General features: G+C 48.7%; 1 protein-coding gene and 1 long non-coding RNA gene across 2 annotated transcripts in view; one reads left to right on the top strand and one right to left on the bottom strand.

Annotated features, from left to right (window-relative positions):
• LOC135290638 (serine/threonine-protein kinase PAK 1-like) overlaps positions 1 to 19,046 on the bottom strand; it is a 172,553-nt gene that overhangs the window by 20,313 nt on the left and 133,194 nt on the right. The window lies entirely within an intron of this gene.
• LOC135291280 (uncharacterized) lies at positions 9,027 to 12,142 on the top strand. The gene is made up of 3 exons (XR_010354081.1): positions 9,027 to 9,218; positions 10,537 to 10,674; positions 12,028 to 12,142. It is a non-coding gene; the product is annotated as an uncharacterized LOC135291280 (long non-coding RNA).

The raw sequence follows: 19,046 nt of genomic DNA on the forward strand, positions 1-19,046 counted from the left end.
TGGCTTTGCACTCAGGATGAGGATGGCCAGGAGCCACTGAGGCCGGCAGTGGGGACCAAGGCTGGGGCTCGTGGCCTGGCAGTGTGGCTCTGGGGGCTGGGACATGCCAGGGCTTGGGTCACAGTGGGAGCTGTGAGCAGGGGCACGGCCAGCTTGGCAGCTGAGTGACATGGTTCTGCTGGCTGTGACATCACAGAGGAGAGGTCACGCTGACCTCTGTGTCAGGAGCAGCTCTGGGCAGTTGGATTCTGGCAGCCAGTGAGTGCACATGCAGGGAAAATGCTGGGCTGGATGGGAGCTGGGAAAGATGCCCTGGGGATTTAAAGCCAGAGTGAGAGCTGGGACCCTCAGGGCAGGGCACTGTCCCCAGGGCAGAGGGAGGTGGATCTTGGGGCTCTCAATGTGGCAGGTGCCCAGAGAGGCTCTGGGGACATTGCAGGTGTCACCAGCCCCCTGGTCCCTCCCAGCCAGACATGCTGAGCCCCCTTTCTCCCACCAGGCCATGTCTCCAACACTGGCCTTCATCCTGGCCCTGTTATTCACCCCCAGTGGGTTGAAAGCGGACATGAAAATCGATAAGGACGCGGTCAGGCGGATGCGGGAGCGCGAGGAATTTCTTCATCAGGAGATGACTCGACTCCTGCAGGAGGTGGATGGCAACAATTCCATCATGGAAAATCTGCTCCTTTCTGTACGACAGCTGCTGTGGCTGCCTTGGCTGACCATAGCTGGGCAGAAGGGGAATCCAGCAATTGAAAAGAATGGAGCTCAAAGGATGCAAGAGCGCGAGGAGTATCTGCTGCAGGAAATGATTCGGCTCCTGCAGGAGATTGATGGCAACAATTCCATCATGGAAAGCTTTTTCCTTTGTCTATGGCAGCTGCTGTGGTTGCCTCTGCTCCCTCTGGCCTTCTGGCTGGTCATGAGATGGAAGTGTGGCTCTGCCAGACACAGCACCCAGGAGGAATCCATCAGCAAGACGAATATTGTGAGGTTGATGTTCAGAAGCAAGGAGAAGGTGAGTGAGCATGACAAGGACAAGGGGGCAGACAGCAGTGGCAGCATTTTGGCTGTGCCCAAGCCATCACCAATGGGCACATCTGGGATAAGGCTGGAGGGGGCTGTGAGCAACCCGATCTCATTGGAATGTCCCTGCTCATTGCTGTGGGATCACACTGGGTAGTCCCTAAAGGTCACTGCCAAGCCCAGCTGTTCTGTGATTCTGCAGCAGGGCCTACCCAGCACGAAGGTGCTGCAGGAGCTGGTGGACGAGCTCCTCGGTGTGTGCCGAGTGCTCTCCCGGAGGAGCTTCATGCCGGAGCTGCACCCAGCTGCCGGGACGGACACCAGCCCTGCAGCCTGCAGCGTCCAGGACAGCAGCAGCACCTACCGCACGCTGGTCATCCTGCGGCCGCCCCCCGGCCACTCCTTCAGCCCGAAGAGCAGCAAGTGGCCGCCAGCCAGGCGCATCAGTGTGGCGCTGGAGTGCCTGTGCTCCGGGGAGCAGCTGCTGGGGCACACGTGCTTCCTGCACGCCGCTGGTGGCCAGCTGCCCACGGATCAGGAGTGGTACCTGCTGGACACCCTCTGCACGGGCTCCTACTTGGACCTGCAGAAAGTCACCCGCTGGGTGCAGATGTTGGTGCTGGCGGCCTGGCCGCTTCTGCCGCAGTCGCGCCACTGCCAGCTCACGGCGCTGCCCTCCGGCAAGTCCTGCAGCTTCCGGCTGAGCGGCGCGGCTGGCCTGCACTGCAGCATCGAGATGGCTCTGGCCGTGCAGCTCGGCAGCTCAGGGGCCCGCCTGAGCCTTGAGTAGGCAGCAGCCGGCTCTGCCAGCAGCACCGTGTGGGCCAGAGAGCTGCCACCTCTCAGACTCACTGCCGCGATGGCACTGCTGCTGAGGTGACAGCATTGCAGGCAAAAAGGAGTTGGGGAAGGTGAAGGGAACCATTCCTCATGGGACATTTTTTGTTTTCTCTTAGGATTCTTTAGTTCCTTATTATGAAATCTGAAAAATGTAGGCAGATCATAATACTTCTAAAACCTCCCAAGGCAAAGCTGGGAAGGTTAACATGATTTCAAATACGTAGAAGTTTATGTTGAGAAAAATTAGACATCCATAGGAGTTTTCCTACACCACTTGTTTGGGGTTTTTTTTTGCATTAAAAAAATAAAATATAGTTCTTTAACTCATATTTGGTCTCTCAACATGTCACTTGTGATGAGAATGCAGACAAGGCAGCACCATTAGTAAATTGTCAATAGAAGCAACTATGGTGGCAATTCAAAATTTCATTGGCTCTCGCCCAGCTCCATCTCAACTCTAGGAGGATTTCTATAAAAAGGAAAGAGAAAATTTGGCCCACTACATACCCATTATGAAAAGGAAGGAAAGCCTCTTGTATCTAAGCCAAAGGTGACAGAGCCTAAGTGAAAAACGATCATCACATCTCAATTTAAAACTGCTGGCAGCTGTCCTGCTCCCAGACTGGTTCTGCTGATCTTCAGCAGGGAAGTAGAGGTGTTCCTAGAAACAGCAAACAAGACAAACTTCCTGGGCAAAACCAAGGTGTGAAACTGCATCAACTCCGGGATCTTTTGGGCTCGGTCCTAACTTGTATTTTGTTAAATGCTCGCTGCACTGCTCTTGTTGCTTCCCCCAACTTAATGACTACTATTACACTAATTGCAAGCATAACTTAGCACCACCTGAGAACCTCCTCTTTTTCTTCCTTCTGGGTTAGAACAAAACAAATTTGAAGAGGAATAGTCCCTGAAAATTTGTTCCTCTACAACTTCAAGTTGATCCATACCAGTTCTGACTAAGAGACAGCAAGAGACGATAAACTCTTCCAGAAGCTCTTCCGTGGTCATGGCTGAGGGAGCTTTTCCTGCAGCCCTGGAAAGGGCTCCAGGGGCCCTTGGCTGAGGATGGGGATCAACGCTCAGGGAAAAGAACCAAAGGGCTCAAGGCAAAGGCTGACAGGGCAGAGTTGCCACAGCGTGGCACAGAAAGAGCCTCATCTTTTTTTTTTTTTTTTTTTTTTTTTTTTTTTCTGTGAGGGAATGAAACCAAAGAAATTGGTCTCAGCATGCCTTCTGGGATGGCAGAGATCCCCACACATCAAACTCTAAGTGACTCTTTGCCTTTACTAATTAGACAAATCTTGCATGTATCCCTCACTTAGGAACTGTCTGAAAACTGAGGCAAAGGCTTAGGGATGCCAGATGAGAGTAATGGCCTCATTGTAGTGACTGCATCTCTGTGCACTTTGCAAACTTGCAGAATTATTCCAGACAACTTAAAGAATGAAACAGATTTTGTCTCTCCCATCTGCTCTCACAAAATCCCTGGTGCTTCAGTTTGTTCAGTGTCTTTTTTTTGTGGTAAGGACAAGAGCATGCCTAATCAACAGCACATTACTATGGCATTTTTCCAACCGGCAAAAATATTCCTGTCTTCTGCTCACAGATTCTAAAGAAGAAAGAAAATCCAAAAAAATAGAGGTTTTCAGAGGTCTTAGGAGGAAAAACAAATTTGTGAGAGTACAAATCTGTCTTATCACATGAGGGGTTTTGCCAGTCCATCTGCTTGGAGAAAGATTCACTTTGGGAGGTAGTTTTCAAAAGTATTCCTTGGAATTGAGGGGCACAATGTCACAATGCATCCCCCTGTGATGTCACAGCCCACTGCTCTCTGACACCAGCCTCCAACCCTTGTGACAGCACAAAAGGCATTGAAACTCCTTGGAACCCCAAGATAAGCAGGGAGAGAAGGTGAGGTCACAATCCAGCAATGCCTGATGTCACCATCCACAGCTTGGTGACATCAGAGTCCTCTACCCTGTTGTCAGCGATGAGGTAATATTTTGCTGAACCCAAAAGGTTATTAGGTAAAACAATGAAAGTTGTTGGTTCTGTGTGTTGTTACTTCTGGGTTGGATTTGCTCCCGTTAATTTGTTGGGTGTTGCTGTGAGCTGGGAAAGCAGCCAGGTTAAAGACCTGACCAAAAAGGAAGTAGGATCAGAGGAATGCGGACAGAAAAGTAGGTGGTGAGGAGAGAATAGAAATTCCCAAGTACCCAGGCAATGGGAAAGGGGACAGGGATTGCCCCTGGCCAAGAAAGGGGATAAAATGTAGTCCTTTTTTGGAGGGTGTGTGTGTTTGGCTCTTGAGGGAAAGAAGGCATACCTGCAACTCAGGTGAATTGTTACTAATAAACAGATTTCTTTTGCCTCCACTTCTTTGTCTCTCCATTTAAGTGTATGTAAAAGTTCATTTCTAACACTGTGATGACACAGCAGGCCTTCCATCCGTGCAGGCCCATGTTGTCAGAGAACAAAGGAAATCCTGTTTCCTAGTTTCAATTTCTACATTTCCATGATGCTCTTCCTCAGCCACCTGCATCACATCTCCCTGGCCTTGTCTCTAATGCCTGCTCCTGACACCTTGCCATGGCTTCCTGGGAACAGTCCTGGTCTCTACTCACAGGGCCTCTGGTCTCTCTCCCTGGGAGAGGCCATCACATCCAGGCCTTCCAGGTCAGGCCCTGTACAAGGTTTTGTCCCTTTTGGTTTAAAGCTCAGAGTTTGTCCTCTCTGCAGCCCTGCTGGATCGAGGGTGATGGGCACAAGGACACTTTGCAGCTGTGTTTAGGGCTGTGGGGCTGTTCAGCCTTGCTTGCTCAGTAGAATGGGTCCTGTCCAGGGGGCTCCAAACCCAGGAAGGAATTCTCTCTGCCTTTTGTTTTGGCAGCAGTTCTTCCATCTGCACAATGACAAGGCCAGGCCTCCATGCTGGCAGCTGTCACCCCTGAGGTGACAAGGACAGCATGTAGGCACCTGAAGAAAGGGAATTTGCAAATACACAAATGGTGCCCCAGGGGTGCAGCTCAACTTTTCTCCTCCTGCCTGTGCTGAGTTGTCTTCCCCACCTGAATCCTGAAGCCTGGGAAGGGCACTGTGCCAGCAAGGTACAGTCGCACACTTCACTGCTGACCAAACAAGGGCCCCTTCCCATTGTTCAAGCTGCCGAACTGTGGGAAGAAAGGAAAATGTGTCTGAATCAGGGCAGCCAGGCTGCCAGCAGGGTCTTGTGGGCCTCCCTGTGCTGTTGTGGGACACCTCATGGGAACTGACCAAGTGAGGGACAGCTGGAAGCTCGGCTGGAGGAAAAGGTTGGGATTTTTCAAAGATTTGGATGCCCCAATTCAAGGCTGCTGCTGATCTCAAACTGGGAGGGTCTGTTGACTCTCTTGAGGGACAAGATGTTGCGGTGTAGAGGCTATGTGTCCCCGGCCCAGCGACAGAGAAAACAGGGGTGTGACAGATCCCCCTGGCAGACGCTGCAGAATTCCAGCTGCCAGCAGAGGTTTGGCACAGATGAACAAAGCAGCACGAGTCCTGGAGTCGGAACAGGCGTAGTTTTATTTGATGGTAAACTCCCCAAGTCCAAGGTCCCAAGACCCTGACCCAAGGGCAGGCAATAACATAAACAGGGATGGTCTTGGGGGAGAATACAATTGTTAACCAATGGAGAGAACTGAGGGTGGAACACAAGGTGGGCAAATACAATCTGTAAACCAATAGAGGATCTGAAGGGAGGGGAAAGGCTTAAGTAAACCAATGGGGTTTCAAAAGATAGAGAACTGACAAGGAAGGTTCTGGAGAAAAAGGCAGGCTTAGGGAAGGATTGGCATCTGAGGAGGGAAGGAGCAGGGAAGGTGTTGGGGGAAAAAGAGTAGGGACAAGAGGGATTGAGGATTTGGCAGGGAGTGGCCTGCAACAAACAAGAAGACAGTTAACCAAGCTGAATAACAATGAGGGAGTGAGTCTAAATTTAGCAACATAAGATACAAAATGGGGAACCTGTGCTACTCCAAAGGCGGGGAGAAAAACACGGAATAAAAAAACCACAAATCAAGCAATAAAATATACCAAATAAAGAAAATGAAAACACATCACAACAACAAGATGTGATGCAGAGAGACTGGAGCCTTGGATTTCCTGTGGGAAAATGTGCTGCACCCATGGCCCTGGGCCTACGGCTGTGCCCCACAGGACATGGGTGCCACCCGTGGTGGGGCACAAGGGGAAGGCTGAGGAAGCAGAGCCCAGAGACTCTGTGGGGGAAACAACAACAATTTCTTTTCTCTAAAATAAGGGGCTGAAGGAGCCTTGCTGGTGCTACTGGCAGGGGGGCCTCTGGCAGGGGTGGGGAGACTCCTCAGGGTCTGGGGCCTTTCTCTTTAGGGCCCGCCGGGGCCGCCCAGGTGAGCAGCGCCCGCCGTGGGTGGGAGCAGAGGGTCTGGGGCTGGTGCCCTGGACAGAGGGACCTGCCTCCTCCTGGGGCTGGTCCTGCTCTGGGGACACCGGCACAGCTGGGGGTGGCTTTGGCCCCTGGTGGGAGTGATCTCAGGAAGGAGCTGGAGTTGCTGTCCCTGCAGAGTGGGGTATGAGGGCCAGAGGAACCCTGTCATGACTCTGGAGAGCCCAGGACCCATCACCACGTGGGCCATGCTGTGCCATCATCCCCTCTTGCCTCTGGCTGTTGTCATCCCTGAGAGTCATCAGCCCAAGCAGTTCTTTCTTCACTTGGAACTAATTTCTCCTGGTTTGAGGCTTGGCTGGTGTGAGGCAAGGATGCTGCGTGCAACCACCACGTGGGTCTGCCTCAGGGGGCAGAGATCTCTCTTCAAACCTGTGCACATGGAGGATGTCCACTGACATACTTTGGTGCTTTACAGTCCACATGGAAAAAGATGGATGTTTGTTCATCAGGAATTTTTCTTTTTATTGGGAGGGATGTTTCTCCTTGCTTGAGAAAGTGCCTCTTAAAAGAGACAGCTATATTCCATTTTATTTGGAATTGGACTTCTACCAGTCTAAATATACAGGCAGCAGCTGGAATTTCAGAGTACCAAGATATTCTCCTTTTCCTGGGGAAACTAAGGCCACAGATACCCCAGGAGATGCATTTCATGCTTGATGAGGACTCTTGGCCAAGGTGCTGATTTCATCTGGAGTTCCTTGCACATCAGTGCCCCAGAACTCCCCCCATTAACTCACTGCCATGGTCACATTTCATTCCTTTTCCTCTTCTATCCCATGTACCCTGAAATGATGATAGAAAGGGAGGGGATGGTGTTGTGAATTCTTTAGACATGTGAGAGGTCATGGTCTTATTCCATGAATGTGCATTTACACACAACAAACACGAGAGGTTAAAAACTCACTTTGGTCAGTGTCAGAAAGTAGAGCCGTTAATTATTACTTATTAATATTTCTCTACTCATGTGCAGTGGATGAGAAGAGATGGCATCATGTTTGCATGAGTCTTCCCAGACACACATAGTTTGAAAATTATTCAAAAATATTCAAAACCTGGATCAGCTGTATCTTTCTGAGTCAATGCCCTCAAATTCACTGCTTCCACAGTTTTTTTTTAAACTGCACTTTTCGCTTGCAGGCCATCTAAGCCATCTCCTTTTTCACAGCTGTGCCTTTCTCCTTGAGACTGCACAGACTGCAAACAATGCACAGCCTAGAGGGAAGTTCTGTTCCTTTGATTCTGTCCTCATCAGAAAGGCACTTGGAAACAAGAAACCTGGAAGGAAAATATCAACGAAGCCATACATGTTTATCTCCACGCCCTTGTTTCCTTCTTTCAGCTACCTTCTGGGTGAGGAACTCTGGCTGGTTATGGAGCACATGGACAGAGGCACCCTGAGCGATGTCATCAGCAAGAGCTACCTGTCTGAAGAGGAGATTGCAGCCATCAGTCGGGAGGTCAGCAATCCCATCTGTGCTGCCGAGGGCTTGGGCAGGATTGTCTGGGAAACAGGGGCTCAGAACAGGAGAGGTTTTATGTGCCAAGCTTTGTTTCTGTGTTGCTGCTATGCTGTGGGCAAGTAGAAGCATCTCAAGTGAAATGGCTGCCAGTGCCCCTGCACTCACTGAACTCAGTTCTTGTACTCTTATCTCCTGCTGTTGTGTTCTCACTCTGCCTCTTGTATTTGCTCTTCTCCATCTTGCTTTCTAAACTTTTGCCTGTCTTCACTGCATTCCTTGCCTGTAAAAGCAAAGGTGCTGGTGGCAGGATTTGAAAGGAACAGCAAAGGAAAAGAGAGAGACTTGTTTCTCTCAGTCCTCAGCTAAAAAGGATAGGAGTGCAGCCAAAGCACTGTTTGCTTCTGAGCACATCCCCTGCAGCAGCAGTCATCCTGGCTGGTTTGCAGGGGACAGTCTACAACAGCAGGTGCTGTTGCTCTTTCAAAAGCTGACATGCCTTTTCTTAGAAAGGTTCTGCTCTGCAAGTGTTGCAGCAGCAAGCTCTTCCTCTCAGTGTCACTATGTTCTCCATTCCTCCCCATTCCCTCGAAGAGGGAATCTTTTTGATTCTTTGTGCCCTTTCTTATGTGATGAAATCACATCACTTAGTTTTTGCCATGTTGTTTCTGTTTCCTCTCTCAGTGCCTGCAAGGACTGGATTTTCTTCACTCCAACCATGTGATCCACCGAGATGTGAAGAGCAGCAACATCCTTCTCAGAACCGACGGCTCTGTCAAGCTGGGTCAGTGTATTCTTGGTCAGGTGCAACATTCCAGGGATGTGGGTGTGGGGCTGCTTGGAGTGACTGCCAGCTCCCCAGAAATGGTGCTGGTGACAGTGCAGGGACACCCGCTGTGAGCTGGTGACATGGCTGCAATGTGTACAGAGGCATGACAAGGAACAAGCAGCCAAGAGTGGTGTTTCTCTGTGTGTCCCTTCCAGGGGGAGGGAGCTACAGGTCTAAAGCTTCCAAAGAACAAAAGCCACTGCTGGAGGCAGTGTAAAAAACTGTGGGAATTTTTTAAGTCACAATGCCATATTTCCTTGGCTAAAGTCCTGAGAACACAGAGCAGGGACAGTTGTCCAGCAGAGTCAACAGCACATTCTCAAACTTCTACTGGGGAATTCTTTTGCTTGGTTTCCAAATTGCACAGAATTAAAATAAAAACAGTTATTTTGCTTTCTCCTCAGCCGATTTTGGCCTCTCTACTCAGCTCACCCCTGAGAAGAATACACGGAGCGTGTTAGCAGGGACTGCTTGGTGGATGGCACCTGAAGTGGTGACAGGTCAACCATATGGCCCCAAAGTGGACATATGGTCTTTTGGAATTGTGGGAATTGAAATGGTGGAACAAGAACCTCCTTACTGGAACCAGAGTCCTGCCTCGGTAAGGAGCAAATCCTCACTGATCCCGCTGTCTTTCTCACCTGTCCCATGTTCTGTGTGCCATTGGACAAAATCCCATTGCCATCTGCTAGGACTACTTCCAGCACAGTGCCTTCCTGAAAATGTCCCTGCAACACACCAGCATCTGCTGTAGTTTTGGTTGCATCAGTGGGGGAACTCAAGCCTTACCACATGCAAACAAACTCCATTCTCAGGCAACACTTGCCTTTGGGTTATAAGTGGATCCAGTTGTCTTGTCTGTGTAGATGGCCCCAGTAACAGGAAACAAGCATCTTAGAACTACTCTTATCCTTCCAGAAATGAAGGAAGAAAACCCAAACCAAACAGAGTTTCTAAAACTGTGGTTTTCAGAGAGGGACTGCATCCCCTGTGCAGTTTCTTCTTGCTGGGAAGCTTGCCTGAAACCTGGGCAGGAGGGTGTAGAGACCACAGTGTCTCTTCTGCTTCTTGTGCAGTGCTGCTGAAACACTCAGTGACCATGTTTCTCTCACAGTTCAAGCCACATTCTCCATGTCACCAAGCCAGCACCTGGTGATGTGGAGAGCCTGCCAAAACCTCCCAGTGTATCCTGGCACTTTCTGGGATGGGCCTACCATTAATGCATTGACTTGAGTAGCCAAAGGAGCAGAGAGTGACCATAGGGATGGCACCTCTCCTTCTTCTGACCATGAAAACTTTTCTTTTGCTGCATAAGGGAAGCTGAAATTTTCAGACTGCTGAGAGACAGAGCTGCAGGTGTTTCCTGTGTGCCCAAGCAGGCATTTTCATCCCAACACATTTCTGCAGGCATCTTAATGTGTCTGTGTGGAATATGAGATTGTAGGTGTTAGTTGCCTTACCTGGGGATTAACTGATGAATTTCTTTTCTTTCCTTCCAATTACCATTGTTTCAAGAACAGGAGAAAAAGCTTGATGGGTTTTGTTCTATGGCAGCTGTGCTTAAGGGACCAACAAGCACTGCAGTGATGCCTTTCATATACTAATCCTTGGAATTAGTATAGTAAAGTCCCTCTTCCAAAAAGCCTGTCAAGCTGGTGTGAATCCTCAGAGAAGCAAACGTGCTTTTGTTGATGTCGTTCCCACTGAGTAGGTCAATGAAACCAGCAGCCATGGCAAGATCTGAGGGATGTTGGAAAAGCTGTGGCTGCATCGGGGTTTGGGTTTTTTGTAGGTGAAGGAAAGTCATCTCTGGGTCTCTGCCAGGGCAGAAACTACCACTGAAGAACAGGATTTAAACAGTGGGATGTGGGAGAGCAGTTACAGATGGGGAAAGCAGCAGGTGTTTCCTTTTTCTCCAGGCTAAATTCATGATAGCCTCAATAGGGACCCCACAGCTGCTGCATCCCAAGCTCCTCTCGGCTTGGCTGCGTGACTTCCTGAGCTGCTGCCTGCAGACAGACGAGGAGCGGCGCTGGTCTGCCAAGGAGCTCCTGCAGGTAAAATGCAGAGGGGCTGCAGGTAAAACAGGGTGTGAGGGATGGGCTCCTCCTCCATGGAAGTCCAAGGCATCAGATGAGCCCCCTTCCTCCTCACCTCCACTCTTGGTGCTCTTCAAATGAAAAGGGTGAGGAGTCCTAGACTGGGCTGGGCTGGCAGGGCCCTGTAAAGGTCATCAGGTGCAAGTGTCCTGCAATGAGCAGGGACGTCTTTAAAGAGATCAGATTGCTCAGAGCCATTTTCCACCTGACGTGGAATGGTTCCAGGGACAGGTCACCTACAAGCTCTTGGGGACCCATGCCAGGGTGGCACCATGCCATGAGGAAACAATTTCTTCCTTCCACCTACTCTGACTTGATCCCCTGTGTGTTTAAAATTTTTCACCCACATCCTATTGTAACTTGTCCCATTCAAAAAGGTGTCCCCCAATTTCTTCAAAGCCAATCTGAACTTTTGGAAAGTGGCAATAAGTGGCTCTCTGGGGTCTGTTTTTCACACAACTGAATAACTCCACCTGTCTCCACATTTCCTGAGAGGACAGGTACTCTGTCCTCTGACTGTTTCTGCTGCCCTGTTTTGCAATTTGGTGGTGTGCTCCATTTTATCCAATGGCAAAAGAATTGAAGTAGAGCAATGCAGGGTACAGAGACATGAAAAGGTGGTGCAGGAACCCAAGGAAGCCAGGCTGGCTGAGTGGTCAGAGATTTGGCTGTGGGCAGGAGGGGCTGTGGGGGGCTCACTGTCAGCCTCTGAGGGGCCCTGGTTTGTGCCCCCACCCCACCCTTGGAGGTTTCTGGCACGCAAACAGGGAGAGCTGAGAGGGACTTGTCCCAGCCCCATCTGCTGCCTGGCACACTCAAGCAGACAGGAACTGCCCCAGGGTTACTGCCAGGTTGTGTGGCAGAGAGGGAAGTGCAGCAGCCAGTACCACTGGGCTGTCCCTGCTGGGAAGGAAGGTGCATCCAGCACAGGAGGGGCAGGGCAGGGCATGGAAAGGTAGACACTACTCTGTCTCCCTGTGGGAATCAGCCCAGTGCCTGTTGTTCAAAGAGAGGGACCAATGTGAGGCTTTGGAGTTTCCTGAAAAGAAGAAACTCCAAGGACTGAAAGCAGCATTTCTAGAGCACTCTCAGTGCAAAAATCCCAGCAAGATGAAAACACCTTGATAAAAGGATGAGTGGGATTCTGGGCCAGGTTTGCCTGTGATGGCAAGGTCTTGCACATGATGATTGAGGTGCAGATGGTCCATCTTTCTGGATCTTTCTAGGAGCCCTGTGAATCCTGTGAAGCACTGAGTTTGGAAAGTCATGGTTCATTTGACTTCCCTTGATTTTCTTTTTTCCTTTGTGCAGCATCCATTTATAACATCTGCTGAGCCTGCATCCAGCCTGGTGCCACTGCTTGTTGCAGTGAGGAAGAGGAAGGAGACAGGACAGCACCACTTAGTTATCAACCACCTTAGAGCAGGAATGTAGGTTAGGATAAGGTTTAGGCTTAGGCTTAGGTTTAGGCTTAGGCTTAGGCTTAGATTTAGGCTTAGTTTAGGCTTAGGTTTAGGCTTAGGCTTAGGTTTAGGCTTAGATTTAGGCTTAGATTTAGGTGTAAGTTTAGGCTTAGGTTTAGGCTTAGGCTTAGGTTTAGGCTTAGGCTTAGGCTTAGGGTTAGGCTTAGGACTAGGTTTAGTACTGCGGTTACGGTTAGAGTTACTGTTATGACTAGGTTTAGTTTTAGGTTTAGTGTTAGGGTTACAATAGTCTTAAGGGGTTAGGGTTAGGGTATGATTTTGTAATAGGTGTGCAGAGTAGGATTTGAAATTAATAAAACATTTCAAACCAAAATTCTCCTTGTAATTTCCTTCCTTCCTTCTTACTCTGTGAATAAGCTCATGATTTCCTTGTAAATCGTCTGTTGTTTCTTAAAGGTGGAAGTCACCCCTACAGTGTCTTTGGTATGGTGTCAAATTGGGGGATGCTCATCTTCATTTATCCTCTCCAGACTATGCTGCTTTTGGAATATGACCCACTTGTCTGGTTTTGGTCCTCTGTGGTACCTCTATTTGAGGTAGAAAGGGCAATGGCATTTGCATTAAAAAACAGTGGAAGAATGGGGCAGCCCAAATACTCTATGAGGATACAGGCTCTCTGCTGTGACTCAGGAGCATTCGAGTTCCTGCCACTTGGATTTGTATCCCTAAGTGCAATCTCTTTGGCGGAAGGAGAGCCTTGCTCAAGTGAGAAAGCAGAAGGATCAGAGCGGGGGCTCTGAAAGGTCTCCTCTGGTGCAGAGCTGGCAGCGGCTGTGAGGTGAGAGCGGGCCCGGCCTTGGCCGGGGTGCAGCCCCAGCAGAGGCCTGGCAGAGCCCGGAGCAGCCTGAGCCCGGGCAGAGGCAGGCTGGAAGGAGGCCCTTGGAGCTGCAGGAGGCAGCAGCCGGGCCCTGGGTGCCTCTTCCTGGCAGCGGGCGAATCCTCCGCTCTCAGAGCCCAGGTGGCAGCTGGCTGCTCCCGAGGGGAAGCGTAGCCGTGCTGGGCACAGCCCAGACTGGAGGCATTGGCCGTCTGGAGTCTGCCCAGGAGCAGAGGAAGGCCAGGGCAGCCCAGGGCCGCTGGCCTGGCTGAGGATTCCTACTCTTCTGCCGGCTGCCCTGTGACTCCTGGCAAAGGGCAGCAGTGTGTGCAGCACTCTGGGCAGCGGCGCAGGGAGCCGGGCTGCTGGGCAGGCTGGAGCACAGGGCAGCGTCCTTCAGGCACGGCACTTCTGCCAGGGCAACCCAGGCCAGCCTGAGGCACTGACAGCTTGGCAGCTCCCATCTGCAGGAGCCAGTGCCTCCCACAGCTCTGCCAGGAAGCGCCTGCAGGCCTGCAGTTCTGCCCTGAGCCACAGCAAAGGTGTGAAATGCAGAGTGCTTTGCAGAAATATTCAGGGCCACCAGGCCAGCCTGCTTTGTGCTCTCTGGAGCACAGCAAGCACTGTGCAATGCAGCTCTGAGCTGCTGGGAGAGAGGTGTTAGAAATAAACAAACTCTTAGTTGCCATTAATTGGAGACAAAGTCATTAAAGCAAACAAGAACCTTCTTCTTAGTAAGGATTCAACTGAGCCGGCTGTGTATCTCTGTCTCCTGAGAGCTGAACATACACACACACCAACACAATGCTGCTTTTGATTGCTTTTCACAGCCTCGGTTGATCCCTGTCCCCTTCCCCTTTGGCTGGGTGCTAGGCAACTTCTATTCTCTCCTGACAGCCTACTTTTCTGTCCCCTCTCCTCTTCTCCTACTTCTCTTTTATTCTGGTGTTCAACCCTGCCCCTTTTCCAGCTCACAGCAACACCCAAGAAATTAACTGGAACAAATGCAAACCAGAACTAACACCACCTAGCACCAACAGCTTTCATTCTTTTTTCTAATAACCTTTTGGCTGCAGCAAAATATGACCTCCTATCTCCCTGAGGGAATCACGAGCCTAATTTCAACATGTTTTTGGGATGATGATGCATCTTCAGTGATTAGGTTTTCTTTTGAGAAGGGTATAAGGACATGAGTTCAAGGCTGCAGGACAAACCAGTTTTTGTTAGTTAAAAATTTTCATTGTGACCATCCCATGCCTAGTTTTTAACCTTTCTGTAATCTCAAATGACCTCAGTTCTGTGATTATTACATCTGCATACTATCTGCAAAAACCCAACATTAAAAGCCATGGTCATATTTTGGTTGAAAATTAAGAAAACATGCAAATTAATATTTCAGTGATAGCAGTGGCTGACCTTTTAGGTTTAATCCTATTCGTGCTATTTTCAGAAACCTGCTCTTGACTTCAACAGGAGCTGGCATGAGTGCTTAACCATGAATAAATATGGAAGGTAGTTGTTAGTGATTTTCAGCATGAAAATGATTTTATAGACACTGTAAACAGAAGTGACAGGTGGCAAATAGCCAGAAAACTCTGCAGCTGAAACCTGCTAATGAAGCACTTTTGTGTCTATAGACCTAGCCTTCAAACACCTCTCAAAGATCTGTGGAGTTCATGGGAACCTCTAGGACCTTTATTTATAGTACCTTTATTTATAAAGGTGTAAATTTTAATTTAAAGCTGTGAAGAGAAAGGGAATGTTTAACCACGTGCAATGTCTTTAGACACTGCAATCAAGGTTTTCTTTTGCTCTACCATACTCCAATGTATTTGGGAAAATAATCTTTATGCAAACCTGTGTGTCAGTGTAGTTAATCACAGTGGTATTGTGTGGATGGATGTACATACAAAGTCTTGAGACAGAAAATGTAAGTTCAGACCTTGTTAATTCTTACTAATAGATTAGGAGTGCTTTGATTGATCTGATCTGGTGGGGTTCCAGTATCTCTTATTTTAAGGCAGTCTGTAAGATAGAACTCTCTACCTCACACATAAAGTAGGTGTTCTGTCAAACAAACAAAACAAAACAAAACAGCTTCAGACAATTCTAAGTTTTTTGAGAATTATAGCCCATGCCTTGTTTGTGTATAGTGACTGTTTAGTGAATTAGCACTCCCAAAAGGCAGATTTGGATGCAGCAGTGGGGAACAAAGTGACACAGACCCCCTCATGCATCCAAAGGAGATCCCTTTATTGTAAACATGGCACCCTTTTTATGCCTTTAATCTCAACATGACATAACTGAAACCAAACCGAGACCTAACAGAACTGAAGAGAAAGAAGGCACCCATTGGCTGGTGCTTCCAAATGTCAGAGATGAGCTTGCTGCCAAGCCCCGGGATTGACTGCCAGGGGCTTCCCCCAGTCAGATCTCTTAGGAAGCTGCAAGCATTTCAGCGGCCAGATGCCGAGGGGGTGTGGAGTTCAGACCAATGAGAATATGCAGACCGGGTCTTTCAAATGCTCTGTATGAGGGGTAGGCTGGGAAATAAACCCTCTCTGTGCCACACAAACCTCGGGGCTGAGTGATCTCTGTCTCCTGCACCCACAACCCCCAGATGAGACCTAACACGTGGTGAACCCCAAAGTGATAAGAACTCAGAAGCACAGAGCAAAGGAGACACACGGCGTTAGAGCTGGAAATCAGTGTACAACCGGATTACAAGCAGCGTAAGAGCTGGGAAATGGTGTGGGAACCAGATTACAAGAGCAACAGGCCCAAATTGGTGTTTGGAACTGGAGAAATACAGCCTGGGAGCTGGGAATGGTGACAGAGCTGATATGCTGAAAACCTGGGACTTTGCTAAGTAGCATAAAGTGCTGCGAGGTTTCTAGCCCTGTTTTTGTGGACTGGAATCACTTAGGAGACCATGGGAGCTTGGATGTCAGGATGAGAAAATTCTGTAATGAAGGTACTGATTTTCTTCCTTCAAAGAAGAGAAATAAACCACGATGAGCGAGCTCTACAAGCTTTATTCACATGGTGCGAAAACCATGAGCTGCACGTATCAAAAGGGGATGCTTTAGATTTGCCCTTTTGGGAGAGGGCTGGACAAAATATATTTGAGGCAGTCTCATTTGGCAATGATGCAGCCACCAGTATTATAAAACCATGGACACTTGTTCTGGACTTATTAAAGAACTGGATTATGAAAGGCAAAGGGGGAAGGGCAGCAGCGCAGCCGCCTCTTCCTTCCACCCTGTGTGTGAGCTGGCATTGCCGCGGGAGCCGGCAGGGCCCGGCTGCTGTGAAAACGTGCTCTGCTACTGGAACTGTGGCTGACCAATGTGGAGTGTGTGTGGGAACCAGCACAGCCCCAGGGAGTGGGGGAATCCCGGAAAACGGAGACCATCCGGGAGCTGCCCGAGCCAAGGACACCGATGTCGTCCAGAGGGCCGGTGGCGCCGATTGCACAATCCAGACACGTGGAGAGACGGCGGCCGCCACAGCCCCGGCAGCCGACCTGGGCGGGCACACCACGCCGCCCTGCCCTGGGGGAGCAGACCATGTGGGGAACGCTTCTGCTCCCCGCCGGGGACACCATGCCATGCAGCCGCTCCAAGCCCTCCGGGGTTACAGGGGAATTCCACAGCCATTACACCGTGGCCGCTGAGATCGCCCCCCACCATTCGCACCGGGGCCGCCGCAATTCCCATCACCATGGAAACCGAGTGGGCTGGCTCCAAAGTCACACCTCCCTGGAGCCCAGAGTGTCTGCATCGGGAGTGGCCCTGCCTCGAGCCTGCCTCCAAGGTCGGATCTGAGAAGAGCTGCAGATACCAAAACCAGAAGCAGAGTGTGGGAAAAGCCCCTGCAGGGGCCCAACCAACAAAATACAGTGGAAAGAAGCGTGTGAGGGTGTGTGGCCGTGTCAGCAATAGCAAGCAAGCCGTCCTGAAAAGATGCTGCTGGCCACATGCCACGGCCATTTCACAGCAGCTGAGAGAGGGCCACTTTCTCACCAAGTCCAACAGAAAGCCAACATTGCCCTACAAAGCTTTTCAAATCAAGGCTGTCATGTTTCAAAAACTCTAATAAACACACTGAAGGGTTATCACACAAAAGTTAGAAAAATGTACAACTGTTTGTAAAATATGCCTTAGAGTTCATAGTACAATACTCATTATGACTGTTTGCGATTGTTAGGACCAAAATCAATAGGCCTATGATTGGGAAAATGTGCTATTTCTTCTTCAGGCAATAACTGCTGTGCATCAAGGAAGCCTTAGTGTGTCTATTAATATGTGTTTTCCTAGTATTCCTACTAATTATTATTGCCTTGTTTCAAGAAGGATGGTTAAGCTCCAAGGGATATCCACTAAAATACTCATTAAAAAAAAAAAATCAATTTGTCATAACCAAATTACTGTTGCAAAGTTCTTTCACTGAAGTTCTACCACTTGTCATCATTTTGTCCTAGATTGCAAGGTAATGTGTGTATTCTATTTGCCATCTGTTAGAGGTGTGGCTCTGTTATCTTCTCTTAATTGGGCAGTTTTCTTTATCTCTTCCATGACCAATCCTCCCTCTGGGAACACATCTGTGTTAATGGGCCATTGAGTGCCACAGCATGACTGATAAAACTACATCATCCCACATTGTGAGAAGCTCTGCCCAGAGGGAGGAGCCAAGCATTCCTAACTGGATATCATCTGAGATTTTGGACACCAGGACAGCCTTTTCCACTGGATTCCCAGAGGAAGACCAGACCCATGTACACCACCACTGGATCTTCAGAGGATGACTACACCTTTCTCCAGGATCGCTGCTTCAACAGAACCACACCTGACACTCCAGGAGGACGGCAGCCACCATTCCAATTAAACTGCTACCAACCCCCTGACCAACAGGTGTCTGTTGGAGTGTTGGAGGACACAAGGCAGAGGATGGACTTTGGACCGGGTTAACATAAGAGATTTGATAACAGGATGCCTTGGCAAAAGCAAATGGAACTTTGAAAGTTAGACTTAGATTGCAAGAAGATTAAATCAAAGAGGTTTACCAGAAAAAGAAAATCCCATTAAACTCTGCAAGCAGGAGATGTTGTTATATGCATAAGTTTGTCTCTGTGATTTTAACCTAATCATTGTGGTACACATTACTAGTCTCCCTGAAGTAGTACATTATATAAAAGTGTTTGTATCGCAAAATAAAATTGGATTCTGATCACCGAGTCAGTCTTCCCCGTCTCTCTCAATTGCTGACAGGTGTTAGGTTGTATTCTGACTCTGGCAGTGTTGTTTTGTATTACTGCATTGTTTATTTGACTTTTATTTTCTTCCCTAATAAAGAACTGTTATTCCTGCTCCCGCATCTTTGCCTGAGAGGCCCCCTTAATTTCAAAACTACAACAATTTGTAAGGAGGGGTTTTACATTTTCCATTTCAGGGGAGGTTTCTGCCTTCCTCAGCAGACACCTGTCTTTTCAAACCAAGACACATTTTAAAAATTAAAAGTCATCTACTAAATCACTAACAAATTGTATAACTTTTAACAAGGGGAGAAGGGTGGATTGCTTGCACTGTTATTCATGTCTGAAGTTTTTGTACACTAGATATTAGTAAAAGTTTGTTTTTAAAGTATAAATACAAAAAACCTCCCACTACCGAGCTCATGAGCCTGATCAAGCCATGAACTTGGCTGGTAAAGAAAAAGATATTATTAAACCTAGATTCTCTTTTTCCATTGAGAGAAATGAAAAAAGCCTCATTCAGAAGAGGTTTTTTTCAAGTTCTCATCATGAAAAAAAGACCCAGGCAGAGCTCAAAACCCATGTTTTGTCCTTATTTTTATTTATTATACAAAGAAAAAGGGAGGAAAGGGGGTTGTTGTGGAGGTACGTCTTTGACTCTTAAGTAAATAATATAACAGTATAATAACCCTATGATATTCAGCTGCCTAAAATACACTTCAGTGGACACTGGAAACCACAGACAAGCATCCTGAAGTCTACCTACCTCATGGAC

This window comes from Passer domesticus, chromosome Z, assembly GCF_036417665.1.
Source record: "Passer domesticus isolate bPasDom1 chromosome Z, bPasDom1.hap1, whole genome shotgun sequence".
Lineage (NCBI taxonomy): Eukaryota > Metazoa > Chordata > Aves > Passeriformes > Passeridae > Passer > Passer domesticus.